General features: G+C 28.0%; 1 long non-coding RNA gene across 1 annotated transcript; it reads left to right on the top strand.

The window, feature by feature from the left end:
* Window positions 1-528: 528 nt before the first annotated feature.
* On the top strand, window positions 529-20,187 carry LOC145261119 (uncharacterized). The gene is made up of 3 exons (XR_013864414.1): window positions 529-802; window positions 17,792-17,952; window positions 19,671-20,187. It is a non-coding gene; the product is annotated as an uncharacterized LOC145261119 (long non-coding RNA).
* The last annotated feature ends 853 nt before the right edge of the window (window positions 20,188-21,040 follow it).

Genomic DNA, 21,040 nt, shown 5'->3' with positions numbered 1-21,040 from the left:
AAAAATACATGGAAGTAGCTACTCTTAGATTCGTTCGCACTTTTTCCACAATGAACTATTTCCCTGTTAATAACAATAAAAAAAGAAAAGTATATCAATAATTTTGATATTTCCATAAGATAATCATCCACTAAATTATCGTCAAAACACCCACATTTTATTCGCTATAAATCGTCCACTATTGTCTGTCGTTATACTTATTTGTACTTATTCCCTCGCATTTGTTTTGTATCTCGTTGCGTTTGTCCATTCTTGTTCCCGCCCCTACAAATAAACGCACACGCATGCGCACAGTAATCTAAATGATGCTACTGATAATATGGCCGTAAAAAGTAAATGAAAAAAGACATCGTGCGTTCTTTTTACTTTTTTTTTTTGTGTCCAAAACCTCTACTCTGTTTTATGTTGTATTTTATTTCATCTACGATTTTATTGGTTAAAGAAAGATTAACAAAGACACACAGACACACAGCGAAAGAGTGAAAAGAGGAGGGCAATAATGCGCTCGTGCCATCCCACGGTTTCGTTGTCGCTTACAATCGCGCCTGCGCGCTATCTTTTAACCCACGACTATTTAAAAACAAACAAGCAGGAAAACCCTCACCTTATCCGACTTCGGCAGTCACACGAATCAAGTTGCACAGTGAAACAAAAACGAGCTGTGTCGCCCTTTCTTTGTCGAAATACCCTGCAGTTTGCAACGAAATATTCTCAACAAAAATGAAGCCAGCCACTATCTGTATTATTGCCATCCTTATCGTCAGCATCTTCCAAACAAATGCAAATTACTACGGAAAGAGAGGTAAGTTGCGAAATTAGAAAGAAAATGTATTTATCTCTGGTATGATCATAATTTTGTTGCTTGTTTGTTTTGATAAGTAAATTGCTAGAAATACCAAAACTTTTTTTAACTTCGAAGTTGTGCTCAACAAGCTTTAAGTTATGTTAACTCGAATGAAATAATGGATGAGTTATTTAAACGTTCTATCTGACGTGACTCTTGTCATTTTCTGGCTATCAAACTACAACAGGTCTTCTCGATACTCGGAAAATCTTTACTATCTGGCCAATTTCTCTGTAAAAAGTCTTAATTCTGTCTTCAATTTCGATTTCTAGCCTCGCCTATTTAAATTCTTAAATATGTTTATAGTTACAAAAATATAACCTTTATATTCGTTTTGATTTTTTAATTCTTAACCAAGACAAAAAAAAAAGAATACTTATCTGTCACGTTTATTTTTTAAACAAAATCGTTTTGTTGATCTCTAAGATTGAAAAGAAGCAACCTAAGGAATGCTAGTTTTAGAACATTTCACAAACTCCTGTTTTTTACCTAAAACGATCACAATTCCCGATTCCAGTAAACCAAACCGATGATCAAACAATAATACAACAATACACCCCACTCACACTCGCCTTTCTTTTATTTATTTATCATCTTGGCATTACAAATTGATGATAATTTTCCATAAATAAAGTTTCGAGAATGAAAAAACAACAATATTCTTAAGATGTGTTAATTCAAACTTTACGTTTATGGAAGAAAAAATATCTTCCATATTTAAGTGACAATAAATGCTAAATTTCTCATAAGAATACAATTCTCAGTCGGCACGCCCAGCTTCAAACGAGGCAGCCAATCAGCTAAAAGCATATCCGAAAAATGTTTTATAACTTGTTGATTCATTATTACAGAAACATTTTTTCGTTGAAACATAATGTACGTAGTTTTCGTATAGACCGCAAACACATATGCAAATTACACGGCAAAATAATAATTCTCATGACTTCTTTATTATCCATAATAATTATTTATAGTCATGCAAAAGAAATGTCTCAACATTTCGATACATTTTGTTACTTTTCCGGATGCTTTCTTTTATGTGGGTCGGGGGGGGGGGGTACGGTAACTATGTAAAATTTCAGATAACCATAAAAAAAAGAAATTCACCCTTTTCTTTGAATCCACATGAAATGAAAGGGGACGAGAGAACTGCATAGATAGCTAAGAAAGGCAGAGGGGGGACTTGATCTATAAATTACTATTCAGGTAATTAATAAATTTTAGCTAATTGGGAAAAATAAAACAGATTTTCTTTTCAAACATAACTCAATCACAAAACTGAGATATAATGCATATTCGCATGTATATTTTAGGAGTATATAGAGAAACTTACGTTTACTCAACATTATCATTATAATAGAAATTATATAATATATATATATGTATGTATATATATATATATATATATATATATATATATATATATATATATATATATATATAATTGAGGTAGATTTCAGTACCTTAATAGAGGAATGAATAAAAACATCGTTACTGAAATCTAACTCTATATTATTTAATTATACATAAGAGTAAAAAAATAATATTCTTACTATTAAAAACAAATATCCACACACATATATGTGTGTATACGGACGTATTAAATATATATATTTATAGCAAGTTTCATTTCATTGTTTATAAAAACCTTATTGTTTTAGCTGATCATTTCCTCTGGGAATGAAACTTGAAGGTTTCTGTAAAAATACTTGTCGTTAATCTATTTTCATACTTCTATTTCACTCTACTCATGTATTTTAAGTAAATTCTGAAAAACATATGCGTACTACATGGAAAACAGTAATATATATATATATATATATATATATATATATATATATATATATATATATATATATATATATACTAGCAAAAGTACCCGTCGTTGACTGGGTTCAAACACAGCCTACAGAAAATGGAATCTGATTTATGAAAGTATGATAGGTTATGAAAAGGAAGGGTTGTAATGAGATAGCTTCGAATTTGGGGGTAACAAACCAAAGCAAAATATGATGAAAGGAAAAATAATAAAATAGATAAACCCCATAATTTATTATACCATACCTGTTCACACTGAAACACTGATCACAATATTCTGTGCATCTATATTAAAAACCTTGTTAAACTTTGTGACATATTTCCATTCTATGGAGGTCAGGCGCGAACGATCACCCCATAATTTTATTAACCATATTTCTTCAAACTGAAACATAATTATCAAAGTACACTTACGCAGATAGATATGAAAAGTCTTTATTAAAGTTTGTGCCTATTTCCATTCTGTGGAGGCCAGGCGCGAACGCAGATCCCACAATTTTATTATATCATCCCTATTTAAGTTAAAACATACTTATCAAAGTATTATTATGTACATCTATATCAAAAACACTTGTAAAGGTTTTTTTTTTAATTTTTCAATTTTTTATTTTCATACTTTGTGAACCAGGCGCGTACGCAGACCCCTCAATTTTAATGAACCACCGTTCAGCCAGATCAAACATACCCATTCCTGATCCTCGATACATCTTCTATCATTATATGCAATCAGATTTTTAAAATAGTCAACCATATAAGAGCCTATTCGTGACCAGACGCACGCACACACACACACACATACACACACACACACGTTCAGCTTTATATCATATATATATATATATATATATATATATATATATATATATATGCAGGATGTTTATTTAGAGGCAACAAAATTTGAATTGATAACTATTTTCTTTAATTGCAGATTTGGCAACTATCGGTTATTGTTTAGTTTAGACAATTCATTATGAAGAAACTGACACCTGAGCAGCGTTTGCAAATTGTGCAAATTATATTGAAAATCGTTTTAAAACATTTGATGAACGAATTTCGACTTGTCAACTGGTTACCTATATATGTATATATAATAATAATACGCGTTGTTTAGTATAAAAACACCAAATAACATGTATTTCCCACATTTTAGCCGTGCGATTCTCTAGGGGGATGAAATGAAATGGAGGAACGTCTGTGTCGCTATTATCATGAATATACTTTCCTAATCTACGTACTGAGCACTGTTGAAGTGAATGCTGGAAATGTATACATAATACATTTTCTTATAATATTTTATGTGGATACATGAAATAATTCACACACAAACAAACAAAACCACACACACACACACACACACACACACACACACACATAGTACGTTATAAAAATATATATGGCAAGTTTTTATAACTTGCTACCCAGCTCTACCAACGTATTGAGCACTGTTGAAGTAAATACTTTAAGTTTACGCATAAAATTATACTTTCGTATATTAATTTATGTGATTAAATGAAGTAGTCATGTATATATATGTGTGTGTGTGTGTGTGTGTGTGTGTGTGTGTGTGTGTATGTGTGTGTGTGTCCTTAAGAAGATGCGTTCCAAGACAGGTAAAATCAATTCCCATAACAGTTTTGCAGATGTGTAATGCTATTGTTTCTTTTTGATGGTTAAACTTCAGATCTGATTATGCTAAACCTTATTTCAAGAATCCTTAATTCAATTTGGATTTGAATCAATTGCATAATTATGTTTCTATGAAATTCCAAAATTTATTTATATGTCTATATATGAGTAGTGATTTTCTGGCCCCACCGAGCGTCATCATTTGATTAAGGATTTGTTGCTGTAGAAACAACATCTATATATATATATATATATATATATATATATATATATATGTATATATATATATATATATATATATGGGCGCCCGGCGTTGCCCGGGTGGTTAGATGTGTATATTGAGCAAAATAAAAAAAATGTGGTAGTAGGAAGGCAGGCTCGAACCCGTACCGCAAAGGAGGAAAAGAACGGGGTAAAACCTAACGTTTATGCTGTTACGACCACCGCCAAACCGGAAGCGACATTTTTTCAAATTAAGGCTAGACAATCTAAAGGAGAGGATAACTTTAAAAAATATCGGCGAAAAAAGGTGACCCCCCCCATAGAAAAGTGCCTAGTTGAAGGGGAAGATATTAAAGTTTTTAGCCAACATAAACTAATAGCTAAAACGTCACGCATGAATTTCGGAATGCCGTCGTCGACCTTCACCTGACAAATTTTATTTTTTTTAATTTTCACACTCTTGCACCGATTTATACCGGCTAAAACCCAAATATAAAATTCCGCATGGGTTCGAATACCTTCCGTATTAAGTTTCATATCTGTAAACCAAAAATTGACTGGAGAGTTTGGTAGGCAAAATTTTTTTAACACAAATATATATACGCAAACATAAATTCATATAGAAAGAGGTTTGTGTTAACTATAAGCTTTTTGCGCAAATATTACGCAAGTATAAATCATGTAGAATATCTCCATGAATATTATTGCTAAACATGATCAATCCATAAGAAAACCGAAAAACTAATAGATGCAGTTCCACAGCCCATATATAACAAAGTTATATTTTCTTTTTAAATAGAAAAGGGAATATCAATATACAAAAAAAGAAGAAATTGTAAGAGTATAGATAGATGAATTATTGGAATTTTTTTAGATGAGTAATTTTGTTTATTTATTTCCGGACTTTTATCCTCATCTTAATAATTGTTGTTTCATGTGCCAACTGTTCCTCTGACCTTCGTCAAGTGGTAGACCGCGACAGGATATGAATAGAAGGGGATGCTAAATTTCTTAACTGTATCCGCACTAATTACTGCCTATATAGTTGTTGTCGTTTCACAATGTTTTGGTCAACTAATGTTCTTGCCGACTTTGGGTAGGACCGAAACCACTGTCTTCAGACAATGTTCAGTTAGAACCGTAGAGATTCAACATCTGTATCCACTGCGCCACCCGATGAAGGCCAGGGGAATAGTTGGCCGAAACGTCGTGAAACAGCAACTATAAATCTGATGATACAGTCCGCAAATTAATAAATAAATATGTGTGTGTGTGTGTGTTTCACACATATATATAAATTTGCCTTTTTGTTGATGCTATTGTTTGCGTGGATAATATTATCAAACATGTATTTAGTCCGTGTGGCTGGAATAACCAAAAAATGCCGCAAAATTGTTGAGTAATATTTTCCGCGCAAACACTAATATCAGCAACAACAAAAAAGCAGCTTAATTCATAATTTCGGGAATAAATTTTTCTACTTAAAAAAAATGCACAAACTTTCATCGTATTTCGATTCCGATTCAGTAGGGTTTCTATGTTCGTAAAGATTTAGAGATGAGTCATTTTTGCGGCTTTCATTGAATGCATGGCTCGGTAGTTCATTTTTCTAGACAGTACCAATGTTAAATAACCCTTCCTCTCCTAAGGCACAGGTCTGTATCCTGTATAAGTGTCACTTTTCATTTTATTATATTGTTTTCATGTTCAGTCCCGCGAACTATCGTTGGCGCAAACAATAGCATCAACAAAATATCAGCTTAATACAAAGCATACTATATGATGAAGACTGAAGGATCGGTCGAAAAATTATGTACCTGTAAAAAAAGATTTTAATTTTTTTAATAATATTATTTTGTATTCCTGCACGTCACCACTTGAAAACGAATAAAGATAAGTTATAAGCTTTTATACTTTTCGTATTCTTTTTATACATTTCCATTCATATATATATTTATATATATATATATATATATATATATATATATATATATATATATATATTGCTCATCATATATATATATATATATATATATATATATATATATGATGAGCAATATGGAAATAGTATTCCGACAAAATACAGTGGAGTATTAACTTGGCTTTTCTTAGAATTCCTAGAATCTGGTCCTTTCAAATTCAGATTACCTCCAAACACAGAGTATTTTAGATACATTGACGACATTCTAATTTTTCTTCCTGAAAACACACGCATAAATATCATTAGAGACAAATTAGACTCAGTCGAACCTTCCATAAATTTTACCTATGAAACAGAAAACAATAACTCATTACCTTTTCTAGACATACTTATTATAAAATCCAATAATAAACTATCCTTCAAAGTTCACCGCCAAAGTAAACACAGAAATGATTACATACATTTCTATTCACACAATAATAATAAAATAAAAACAGAGATGATAATTGATTTCTTCTTACGCGCTTTCACAATTTGCAGTCCTGAATATCTGGACGAAGAATTCAAATACCTCACAAACATTTTGAAAACCTTGCAATATCCGACATATTTCATATTGAATGCTAAGAGAAAAGCTACACAAATATTTTCCAGGATAAATAATAAAAAATCATACACACCAGACTCTTCTCTCATAAACATATATCTTCTTTTACCTACACACACCAATAATACAATAATCTGTAACGCACTAAACAAACTAGAAATTCCTATCGTACAAACCACATCACTAACTATAAGACAAATATTAAGAACTAAGAAACATCTCCAAAACAAACCAGTTTCCAGTGGAGGTATATACACTATTCCTTGCCAAAATTGCCATCATAAATACGTTGGTGAAACCCAGCGTAAATTAGAAAAAAGGCTCAGTGAACATAAAAGAGATATAAAAAATAGCAATTCTCTAAGTGAGTTATTCTCTCATTTATTGCAGCATAATCACACCTTTGACTTTAGACAAGCAAAAGTAATTAAATTTATTTCAAATAAACCGCGCCGGAGACTTCTTGAATCTGCGCTTATCGCAAATTCAAGCACAATTAAACAACGTGCAGGTTTCTATAACATAGCGCCATTAATAAGTAAACTTTTATTAAAAGAACATAATTTAACTATAGATACAGATTAACCCTCTCACACTATTCAAACACCCCCTATAATAATTAATACATATAATCTCAATCAATAAATTACATAGCACTCATTTCATTTCTGTTACAAACCTATATTTGAATTTCAACAGATATATTTCTCTCCAGTAAGAATATTAACTGCGTTCATATCTGTTAAAATTACATTAACGACTATATGACGTCACTAAAATTTCCCTCTCTTTAAGAGGGAAAGCCCTCCCCCCTTCTTTTTTAATTTCCAACGTCTTTTTCTGTTTTTTCTGAAATAGAACAGCATCACACTTTGCACGTGACACATTTTCAAGTATTTTGTACTGGTATTTTTTGTTTCTTAATCTCATTCATCCAGAGGACGTCTCAAAATAAAGACGGTTTCGTTGATGAACACATAATACGGTTTGTTCCTTTCTCTCTCTCTCTCTCTCTCTCTCTATATATATATATATATATATATATATATATATATATATATATATATATATATATATATATATATATATATATATATATATATATACTAAGTTCAAAAACAACCTGGACTCTGATTTATGAAAGTATGATAGGTTATGAAAAGGAAGGGTTTTAAAGGGATAGCTTCAATTTTGGGGTATCAAAACCAAAGCAAAATATGATGAAAGGAAAAATAAAATAGATAAACCCCATAATTTATTATACCATACCTGTTCACACTGAAACACTGATCACAATATTCTGTGCATCTATATTAAAAACCTTGTTAAACTTTGTGACATATTTCCATTCTATGGAGGTCAGGCGCGAACGAACACCCCATAATTTTATTAACCATATTTCTTCAAACTGAAACATAATTATCAAAGTATACTTACGCAGATAGATATGAAAAGTCTTTATTAAAGTTTGTGCCTATTTCCATTCTATGGAGGCCAGGTGCGGTCGCAGACCCCACAATTTTATTATATCATCCCTATTTAAGTTAAAACATACTTATCAAAGTATTATTATGTACATCTATATCAAAAACACTTGTAAACGTTTTTTTTCCATACTTTGTGGACCAGGCGTATACGCAGACCCCACAATTATAATGGATTATTATTATGCCAGATGAAACATACTCATTCCTGTGTCTCGATACATCTCCTATCATTATATGTGATCAGTTTTCTATAATAGTCAACCATATAGGAGCCTATTCGTGACCAGACACACACACAGACTTCAGCTTTATATATATATATATATATATATATATATATATATATATATATATATATATATATATATATATATATATATATATATATATGATTAGTTTTTTTGGAAAAAGAATTCCAGCAGAGTGCTCAATTAAAAGGAAAATCCAAATTTTAAGAGCGTACTTATATTTTGTGTACAGAAAGTTGTTAGTTGAGACAGGTCATTGGTACCGTCGGTTTCAAGCCCGATAATAAGGCCCGTTTAAGGTATCCTTATCGAGCTCTCTTCAGCCAATATTCGTCTATAGTCTAGAGACGAATATTGGCTGAAGAGAGCTCGATAAGGATACCTTAAACGGGCCTTATTATCGGGCTTGAAACCGACGGTACCAATGACCTGTCTCAACTAACAACTTTCTGTACACAAAATATATATATATATATATATATATATATATATATATATATATATATATATATAATCATGATTTTTTTTTTAAATATTTATTTCAATAATGTTCGGTATATAATAGGACATTGAAAAGATAATACAAAATTTTCTTAAATATGTTTTTGTTATAAAGTTTATAAATACTATTTCAAATGTATTCTAGAAATAAGTGATGAAAATACAATTGCATATGTTTAGTCATTTAATGTAGGTTTTGTAATTATCATTCCATGTATATAGAAAAATTATTGCTCCTCTCCGGCTAGAATGGCTAGTGTTACAACTAGACTGATTTAGCAAATGTTTGGCACAAGCTACACAGTTTATCTTTATGTGTCTATATAAGAATTCTTAGTTAACCACGATGCTTCATTCCTTTGCGAATATGTTTGCATATCGACAATTTTCTTTATCTGAATTCTCAACTCCAGAATTGTGGGAACATACACTGTGTATCAAATTATTAATGAGTTTACATTTTTTAAATATTTAAGGAACGAGTGAATAACAATCCATGAAACTTTGAGAAAGTGCTTACGATACTATTCAGCTACTTCAGTCCGAAAATAAAAGTATTTAAAGCAGTATTAGGGAAACTATGGCAAAAGATAGGAATATCTGTTGATTTCAGTTTGTCAAGTTATTAACGAGGTTGAGAAAAAAACACAATATATCGATAACTTGTTTATTGAAATAATTTTCAATCATTAAATGAACTAGGAAAAATGCTTAGAACACAATAACTACATAGCGATTTCTACTTTGACATAATTAGTAAGGCATATGCGATCCTTTTTTTACCAATGACTTGTAAAAGACGTTGGTCCACAGAATTAGTGAAACAGTTATTCCTCGCGATACCTCTTGGAGAGCATCCCGCAACTCATCTTTGCTCTTAAATTGGCGTCCACTTTCATAGAGGCGTCGCTTCATGATACTCCAAAGGTTCTCAATTGGGTTAAAATCTGGTGAATTTGCAGGCCACTATATCTTCCGTCGCTCGGATAACCCCAGTTGTTGCAAATACTCTTTGCTTTTGTTTGCTGCATGCGAGGGAACATTATCCTGCATAAAAAGAATGGTTCTTCTGAACGTCAACATTTGCTTCTTCAACCCTGGTTCAAAGTGTTCCTTCAGAAAAGCTATGTAAGCATTTGATGTCATTTTTACGCCTTCTCGGACTCTCTATGGGCCAACTAAACTACCTCCGATAATCCCAGACCAAATCATTATCCCACCATCACCACCACCTTGTTGGCGCCTTTAACGCTGATGACGATGTCGTCCATCTAAGACCGATCCCTTTCTCCAGCCATCTGGGCCATCAAGAGTGACACGCACTTCATCTGTAAACAAAACTTTGGAAAAATCCGTTTTCATGTTGTCCTCTGCCCATTTCTATCGGTTTTGTGTATGATGTTGCTTTAATGGAGACTTTGTTATGTCTTTCAGAAGGCGACATCGAGTACTTTTTGAGACATTCTTTAATCCGGCTTAGTCAAAGACTTCTCGACTTGTCTGCTCAGGGTTCTTAACAACTTCACGTTTAATTTGGAGTAAAGAACGGCGTGAAACAACTCTAGATTTATCTTTATCATCTCTCTTACGTACGTTTGTAGGGTACTTGACAAAGTTATTCACAGTTTGATGGTACCTTCCTCTCATTTTCGATATTTTGAGGGTAGTTTTAACTTTTGATAGCTGTTTTGTAATAGGACTCGTTTTAGAACTACTCAATCCACCTTTACGACCCATTTTATTGACGAAACAAACTGCCTTATTAATAATTTAACACACCTCAAATACCGTAGATTCAGCAATTACGATGACAAGTTGTTTACATTGCGCGGAACAGTAGGAAAATTTCACAGTACGCGCAGCTCAGCATTGCCAACGTTTCCGAAGCTTTTGATACGAAACTAATTGTCAGTTTCTTAAACTGGTAAAAAAAAAATGTTATCTCGTTAATCATTTGACACGAATAGTATTTTATCATTGGCAAGGAAATTGTTCTGCAGTACCACAGTTCTTCGGTGTAAATATTCTCGAAATTACTTCAAACTATGGTAAAAACCTGACCGTTTGTCAAATGTCAAACTTCTCCATTGTGTCATCAACACAAACTACGGAACAAGTGACGTCTTAATGCCTATATAGGTATTATTAAGCGTATAGAATACTCTCTTCGATTACGGAATGATATAAAGTCTTATACGATAAGAAATGATATCGGATGGTATCGCTATCTTTACTGCAAATTAACATGGAATTCAGATGTAGTTATCTTTACATTATCTTTAAATAAGGCGTAAAATAGATCGAATTTGGTAATTTTTTTGCGTAAAATAGATCGAATTTGGTAATTTAAAAAAAAAAACATTTGAAAATAGCTTCAGTCAAAAAAAATCATTTGACTGATTTAGAATCGCCTCTCATCTCAGCAACGAAGCAACTAAATTGATCGTCCTGCGTCGAGTTAAGTAAACCGAGTAATTCATGCAGATATTCTACATGAGTTATACTTGCGTAATATATGCGTAAAATGGTTACGGGGAAAATCGGTGCAAAAGTGTGAAAATTAAAAAAATTAAATTTGCCAGGTGAAGGTCGAACGTCAGCATTACGAATATGTATGCGTAACGTAATAGCTATTAATTCATGTTTTAATTTTTAGCCTTGAGTAAACATGTCTTCACAACTCGGGCATTAACGCCAAAGAAAAAAGTAAATCGTAAGCTAAACGTTTTGCTTTCGATTCTTAATGGTGGCGCACGAGTCATTTTTCTTTTAACTTTTTAAATCATTACTATATATTGGGTCCAATATAATAATAAATACGAAATCTGCATCAAAATATCATATTTAAGCGTATTTTACGACCGGGCAATGCCGGGCGGCTTGCTAGTTTAATATATTGTTTACTCGCAATGCGCTATTCATTGCTCATAGAGTTTCAACTAATAAGATCCTTTTTTATACTGGCATTTTTCCGTTTATTTATAACACACTTGTGTATGAAATAAGTTCCAAACTTTTTTATATATTTATTTGCAAGTAACTGAACACTTTTTTATTCTGGACAAATGATTGACGTCACTGCTTCCCTCGTGCTGAATTGCATCGAAAAACACTGACGTTCATAAATCGCAAGTCAATGCGAATTAAAAATAGCTAAAATATTAAATAACAAAAAATATAACTAAAATATTATTCACATTATTGCAAAAAAATAATTACAATATTGTTCACATAATTAACAAATAATAATATAACTAAAATATTATCCACATATTTACAAAAAATATAGCTAACATATTATTCACATAATTAGAAAAAATACCTAAAATATTATTCACATAATTACAAAAATATAATTAAAATATTGTTCAGATAATTACAAAAAATAATATAGCTATAATTCCAAAAAAAAAAATAACACATAATTCCAAAAAAAATAAATAACATATTATTCACATAATTACAAAAAAATTAACTAATATATTGTTCACATAATTACAAAAAATAATTACAATATTGTTCACACAATTAAAAAAAAACAAATATAACTAAAATATTATTCACATAATAACAAAAGAAATAACTAAAATATTATTAACATAATCACAAAAAATAATAACTAAAACATTGTTCACACTTTTACAAAAGAATAACTACAATCTTGTTCACATAAGTACAAAAAATAACTAAAATATTGTTTACATATTTACAAAAAAAAATACTTAAACCATTATTCACATTTTTTTGTAATTATGTGAATAATACTTTAACATATTTTTTATAATTATAAAAAACATGTTAAAGTATTATTCACATAATTACAAAAAAATAACTAAAATATTATTCACATAATTATAAAGAAAACATTACAATATTGTTCACATAATCACGAAAGTAACGAAAATATTATTCGTGTAATTACAAAAATATAGCTAAAATATTATTCACATAATTACAAAAAAAACTAAAATATTGTTCACATATTTACAAAAACATAACTAAAATATTATTCTCATAATTACAAATAGAAATAACTAAAATATTGTTCACATATTGCAAAAAATACCTAACAAAAAAATTCACATAATTATAAAAAACATAACTACAATATTATTCACATATTTAAAAAAAAGACTAAAATATTGTTCACATAATTCAAAAAATAAAAATAACTAAAACAATATTTACTAATTTCCCCCCTCCCCAAAAAAAAAATAAAAACATTGTTCACATAATTACAAAAAATAACGAAAATGTTGTTCAAATATTTTTTTAAAAAATACCTAAAACATTATTCACATATTTAGAAAAAATATACGACTAAAATACTATTCACATAATTACAAAAAATAAATTAAAAGATTATTCACATAATTACAAAAAAATTAACTAAAATATTGTACACATATTTACAGAAAAATAACTAAAATAATATTCGCATAATTACAAAAAAACACTAAAATGTTATACACTTAATTACGAAAAGAATAACTTAAATATTATTCACATAACTACAAAAAAACTAAAATATAGTTCACATAATATCAAAAAAATAATTAACTAAAATACTATTTGTATATTTACAAAAAATACCTTAAATATTATTTACCTCTTTACAAAAAAGTAACTAAAATATTATTCACAAAATTAGAAAATAAGTAATTAAAATATTATTAACATAATTATTAAAAAATATAAATAAAATATTATTAACTTAATTATAAAAAATAACTATTGTCCACATAATTACAAAAAAATATTAAAATATTGTTCACATAATTACAAAGAAACTAAAATATTATTCACATAATTTCAAAAACATAACTTGAATATTATTTGCACAAACGAAATAACTAAAACATTATTAACATAATTACACAAAAATCAATAAAAATATTAATCACATAATTTTTAAAAAATCACTTAAATATTATTCACATAATAACAAAAAATACCTAAAATATTATTCACATAATTACAAAAAGATAAGTAAAATATTATTCGTCTTATTACAAAATAATTAACTAAAATATGTCACATAATTACAAAAAATAACAAAAATTTTGTTCACATATATACAAAAAATTAAAATATTATTCTCATAATTACAAAGAAAACTAACTAAAATAATATTCACATAATTACAAAAAATATAACTAAAATATTATTCACATAATTACAAAAACATAACTTAAATATTATTCACATATTTACGAAAAAATTTACTTTGATATTATTCACATAATTAAAACAACAAAAATATTATTCACATAATTACAAAAAATATAACCAAAAAATTATTCACATTATTAAAAAAATAATTATCACATATATAAAAAAATAAATAAGTTAAATAATATTCACTTAATTACAAAAAAGTAACTAAGATATTATTCACATAATTACACAAAAAATAAGTAAAATATTATTCATATAATTAAAAATATATATAACTGAAATATCATTCACATAATTGCAATAAAATATCTAGTATATAATTCACGTTATTACAAAAAAATAGTTAAATTTTATTCCCATAATTACAAAAAATCTAACTGAAATATTGGTCACATAATATAAAAAAATGAGTAACTAAAATATATTTCACATAATTACAAAAACATTACTCAAATATAATAAACTTAATTACAAAACAAATAACTACAATATTTTCACATAATTACAAAAACATAACTCAAATATAATAAACTTAATTACAAAACAAATAACTAAAATATTTTCACATAATTACAAAAACATTACTCAAATATAATAAACTTAATTACAAAACAAATAACTACAATATTTTCACATAATTATCAAAAACATAATTAAATATTATTCACATAATTAGAAAAAACAAAAAACTATAATATTATACACTTTATTACAAAAAAGAGATAACTAAAAAATTATTTACATAATCATAAAAAATACAAAAATAGTGTCCACTATTTACAAAAGAAATAACTAAAATGTTGTTCCCATAATAACAAAAAATAACAAAAATATTTTTCACATAATAACAAAAAAATAACTAAGATATTGTTACAAAAAATATCTAAAAAATTATTCACATAATTATAAAAAAATATGACTAAAATTTTATTCCCAAAATTACAAAAGTTATTTACAGATTATTCACATAATTACAAAAACAATAACTAAAATATTATTCACAGAATTGCAAAAACAAATAACTGAAATATTCTTGATATAAATACCGAAACAAATATATAACTGAAATATTATTCACATAATTACAAAACAAATAATAAAAATATTATTCAGACAATTACAAAAGAATACCTAAGATATTATTCACATAATTACAAAATATAAGAAAAATATTGTTCACATAATATTAAAATCCAATATAACTAAAGTATTATTCACATAATTACAAAAAACACTAAATTATTATACACTTAATTATGAAAAGAATTACTAAAATATTATTCACATAACTACCAAAAAACTAAAATATTGTTCACATAATAGAAAAAAATAACTAAAATATTATTTACATAATCACAAAACAAATTACTAAAATATTGTTCACGTAATTATCAAAATAAATAGCTGAAATCTAATTCACATAATTACAAAAATATTACATAGAATATTATTTACATAATTAAAAACGAAAAAACTAAAATATTATTCACATAATTATTATTCACATAAATAAAACAATCTATAACTGAAATATTATTCACATAATTACAATAAAATAACTGATATATTATTCACATTATTACAAAAAAATAAATATTATTCACATAAATACCAAAAATACCTAAAATGTGATTAACTTAATTATAAAAAATAACTAAAATATTTTTACAAAAAAATAACCTAAATATGGTTCAAATATTATATGGTTCAAATATTCATAAAAGAAATATGACAAAAATATTATTAACATAACTATAAAAAACATACGAAAATATTGTTCACATATTTACAAAAGAAATAACTAAAATAGTGTTCACATAATTACAAGAAAACATCTAAAATATTGTTCAGATATATACAAAATATTAGTACATTATTCACATGATAACAAAAAAAATATAACAAAAATATTATTCATCAATTGCAAAAGAATTATCTTAAAGATTATTCACATAATTACGAAAAATAACAAAAGTATTTTAGACATATTTACAAAAAAAATAACTAAAATGTTATTCATATAATTACACAAAAAATAACTAAACCATTATTCACATAATTGCAAAAGAAATAACTCAAATATTGTTCACATAATTACAAAAACAAATATAACTAAACTATTATTCACATAATTACAAAAAAATTATTACAATATTGTTCACATAATTACAAACAAAAATAATAAACATATTATTCACATAATTACAAAACAATTACCTAAAATATTATTTACATAATTAGAAAAAAATAACTTAAATATTATTCATATAATTACAAAAAAAATTAATTAAAATATTATTCACATAATTACAAAGTAACAAAAATATTATTCACATAATTTCAAAAAAATAACTAAAATATTATTCACGTAATGTCGAAAAAATTAACTTTAATATTATTCACATAATTAAAAAAACTAAAATATTTTCACATAATTAAAAAAATATAACTAAAATATTATTCACATTATTACAAAATAATAACTAAAATAATTTTCACATATATATACAAACAAATAAGTTAAATATTATTCACTTAATTACAGAAAAATAACTTAAATATTATTCACAAAAAAATTAACTAAAATAGTATTCACATAATTACAAAAAATATAACTAAAATATTATTCACATAATTACAAAAAATAGCTAAAATATTATTCACATAATTACAAAAAAATTAATTGAATATCATTCATGTAATTACAAAAAATATAACTAAAATATTATTCACATAATTACAAAATGATTAACTAAAATATTATTCGCATAATTACAAAAAAATTAACTAAAATATGTGATGTAAATAATTATATAATAACTAAAATATTATTCATATAATTACAAAAATATAACTAAAATATTATTCACATAATTACAAAAAAAGAAAAAATAGAAACTTTGATTCGTCAAACGGGTGACAATAAATAACGATTTACGATTTACTGGTAGACTATTTAAGGACACACATTTCATTAAACTTTCTGATTTTTTTAAATCATTTTCTGCAATCTTTTAATTTGAAAATTTTTATCTCTTGGCGTCGATCTAGTTGCAGTCCTACTCTTTTTAAACGCCCTCATAATTTTCTAGAATATTATATTTTACAGTGTTTCCGGAGTGAAACTCAATTCTTCTTGTAAAAGTCCTTTTTAAGTTACATCTGCAATAATAAGTATATATATATATATATATATATATATATATATATATATATATATATATATATATATATATATATACTGAGAGAGAGGGAGAGAGGGGGTAGAAAGTCATAAGTTTTGTTTTTATTTTTTAACATTTTTTGTTTATTTCGCCATCTCCATTTTTTTTTTTTCAGATGAAAAACTCGACGGATTTCGTGAATTTTTATCGAAAAGGATGGAAGAGCTGAATGACCGGGATGTTGCACGAAAAGATAACTTGGGTCCCCTTTTCCGTATGATTGCAGAGTGGATGGCCCAACACGAAAAACTAACTGCTTACCAAAAGGCAGCTTAGGTCAGTTTACAGAGATATTTACTGAAAATATCGCAAACATTATTTGATTAAAATTGGCATAAGACCTATATATCATGCAGTAAAACAACTGTAATAATTGCCAGATACCTTTATTATTTTATTATTATTATTATTATTATTATTATTATTATTATTATTATTATTATTATTATTATTATTATGTCATGTTTTGAGATGCTTGTTCGATATCGATGTGAAGTTGTTTTATTCAATCTAAAGTAACAGTATGAGTGCTTTATTTTGAAACTGAGTCGAATATTAATGGTCCTGAACAATTAAAACATCGATTATCGCAAATTTACCTAAAACACAGTTAAAAATAAAATAATACTGGTATCTTTTCCCTATCTGTTGAACATTGTGTCATAGAAATCCTTACTATTCCTAATAGTTTACTCCGACTTTCGTAGCTGCCATTGTGATTTATCTACCACGAGTCAAGCAAATAAGCAAAAGTTTATAGAAGCTAGAAATAACTGTAAGCGTGAAATATCCGTAAGTAAGAGTATACATACCGCAAGGTATGCTAGTTGAAGATATTAGGAACTCGTGATTTCTGAAAAAAAAATGGACTATCAACAATACTCCCACTAACAACTATGATGTCGCTTACACGGCAACCAAGAAAGCTGACCTAATTATCCGATGGTTTGCCGCCAACTCAACCTTAGGCCAGTAAAACCACTTCCTCCCAAATTTCCCTTTACGGAGAGAAGTCACACTCCCAGTTAGAAAATCACCCCTTCTCATGTCTATGACATCATAAAAAACTAGACACCTCCAAAGCGTGTGTGCCTAACTTTATACTTATTAAAAAAAATGCTTCACTGAGCTAACCACTGTCCTCTCCAAACTCTTCAACAAATGCCGAGTCTTGCTTTCCTGATAGCTGAAACATTGTTTTTCTTGTACCAGTGTTCAAAAACTTTGGCAACATAACTGATCCGCTCAATTATTACCCCAGAGTCTCCTTCCTCTCTTCGCTAAAATCTTTGAATCCTTAATCAATTACGCACTAGTCTGCCATCTTATAAATTCTCAACTTCGTTCTGGACAACAGTATGGATTTTGGCAAGTCTGTTCCATTGCAACATTTTTAACCATCATCTCTGAATCCATACACCATACATCATACACCATACACTGGCTGAGGCAGGGTAAGCCATTGATATATCCAACGTCTTTGACGAAAATTAAATTCTATGGTATTCCTGGGTCAATACTTAACGTAATCATCGGGTTATCATCGATGGCCGTGCGTCTAAACATCATGATATTAATGTAGGTGTGATCCAAAGGTCGATTCTTGGTTCTTTATTTTTCTGATATTTAGAAATGACCTTCTTGATAAACTTGTGTTTCAGATAGGTATATTTGCTGATGACAGATGTTCATAAATAATAATAATAAAAAAAAAAAAAAATAATAATAATAATAATAATAATAACAAATAAATAAATAGCAGCAACAAAGGAATGAGCGCTATCTTTTTAGAAAGATGAGTTTTTCTAGTACTACAATCGAAGCATAAATTCCCGAAAAAACAAACTACTTTTGCACACATTCTTTTTGTGAGGTATGTGTTCATATAAATTAGTAAAGTCTTTTTGTGATCAAACTTCAAATGAAAATCCTTTTCATTATATTCACGTGACTTTAATTGTTTTTGCTATTATAAACATTTTCTTCTTTTACAGATACAATTCTGGACTATAAGTAAAATGTAATAAATTTCGCCCCCAGCAAACGAAGACAAATCTACTTCCTACTATTCACCGTCGGACTTCTGATCTTGTAATATATATATATATATATATATATATATATATATATATATATATATATATATATATATATATATATGTACCAAGAAAACCTAACAGAAAATCATACAAAAAAAAACCAGAAATAATGAAAGGACAAACAAGAACAAAAGGCAGACGCGTGCAAGAAAAGATGAGTTTGTTTTTCAAAAAGTGCCGAGTCAGTTTTTTATGTGACTATAATATATATATATATATATGCATATATATATATATATATATATATATATATATATATGTATGTATGTATATATATATATATACAGAGATTGGCGAGTCTCTCACTAGGCGACAATTGCAATTCATATAACGGAAAATGACTCGGAAATGGAACATCTAAATGTCCATCTTGCATTTTTTAAATAAATTCGCTGATGTGTATTTAAATGTTGTTTAATGCGTTATTTTCTTTTGTTATTCTCTCTCTCTCTCTCTCTCTCTCTCTCTCTCTCTCTCTCTCTCTCTCTCTCTCTCTCTCTCTCTCTCTCACTCTTTATTTCTCCCCTCCCCCCCATTCATATCTTCCTTTTCAATCCATGTTTTCAATCCATATACGCAGGTCGAGGGATTATTATGATCTTTAGACACTGCATTTTTTTATACAGTGTGAACACACAACAAAAATATCTTACTTTCAATTTCGGCAGACAACAACATACGGGCAACACATACGTCAATTAATTTTTGTACGTTTTTCTCCATTATCGATTTATCATTTTAAACCCCATTCACAATTGAGAGAAGTAAAGAGGTTGTAATAGGAGAAAGCCGTAAATTTTCTACAATTATAAAAGGTGAAATTTAATAAGAATAAAAGAGACCAGAGAGCATTTTTTTGTTTATACATAGCTTATATCATATTTATATAATATTATATAAATAATTATTTTATAATATTGCTAATATAACTATTTAATATATTATTATTATATATATTATATAAATAATGTATATTTAGATTTCCATACGTTCTTTGCAAATATAATAGTATTGGGTTTCATGTTCTGTCTTTGTTCAGCAGACGATGGTTACAGTACAGAACAGAGGGCTATTTCTTTGCTCCTTAAATCAAGGTGGAGTCGATAACAATATGGTGTCTATACATTTACGTTAGACAGCGGTGAAAGGGGTAATAAAACGGTCGTCGCTATTTGTATGTTATTATTTGTGGGAACTTACCGAGATACAGTAGTGAGTTGATGAAAAAGCCATATTTAAACTGAGAGCAAAACTCGTTTTATAGA

This window comes from Euprymna scolopes, chromosome 37 (genome assembly GCF_053919585.1).
Source record: "Euprymna scolopes isolate OS-2025 chromosome 37, ASM5391958v1, whole genome shotgun sequence".
In the NCBI taxonomy this organism is placed as follows: domain Eukaryota; kingdom Metazoa; phylum Mollusca; class Cephalopoda; order Sepiida; family Sepiolidae; genus Euprymna; species Euprymna scolopes.
This window is presented reverse-complemented; position numbering and strand designations above follow the sequence as displayed.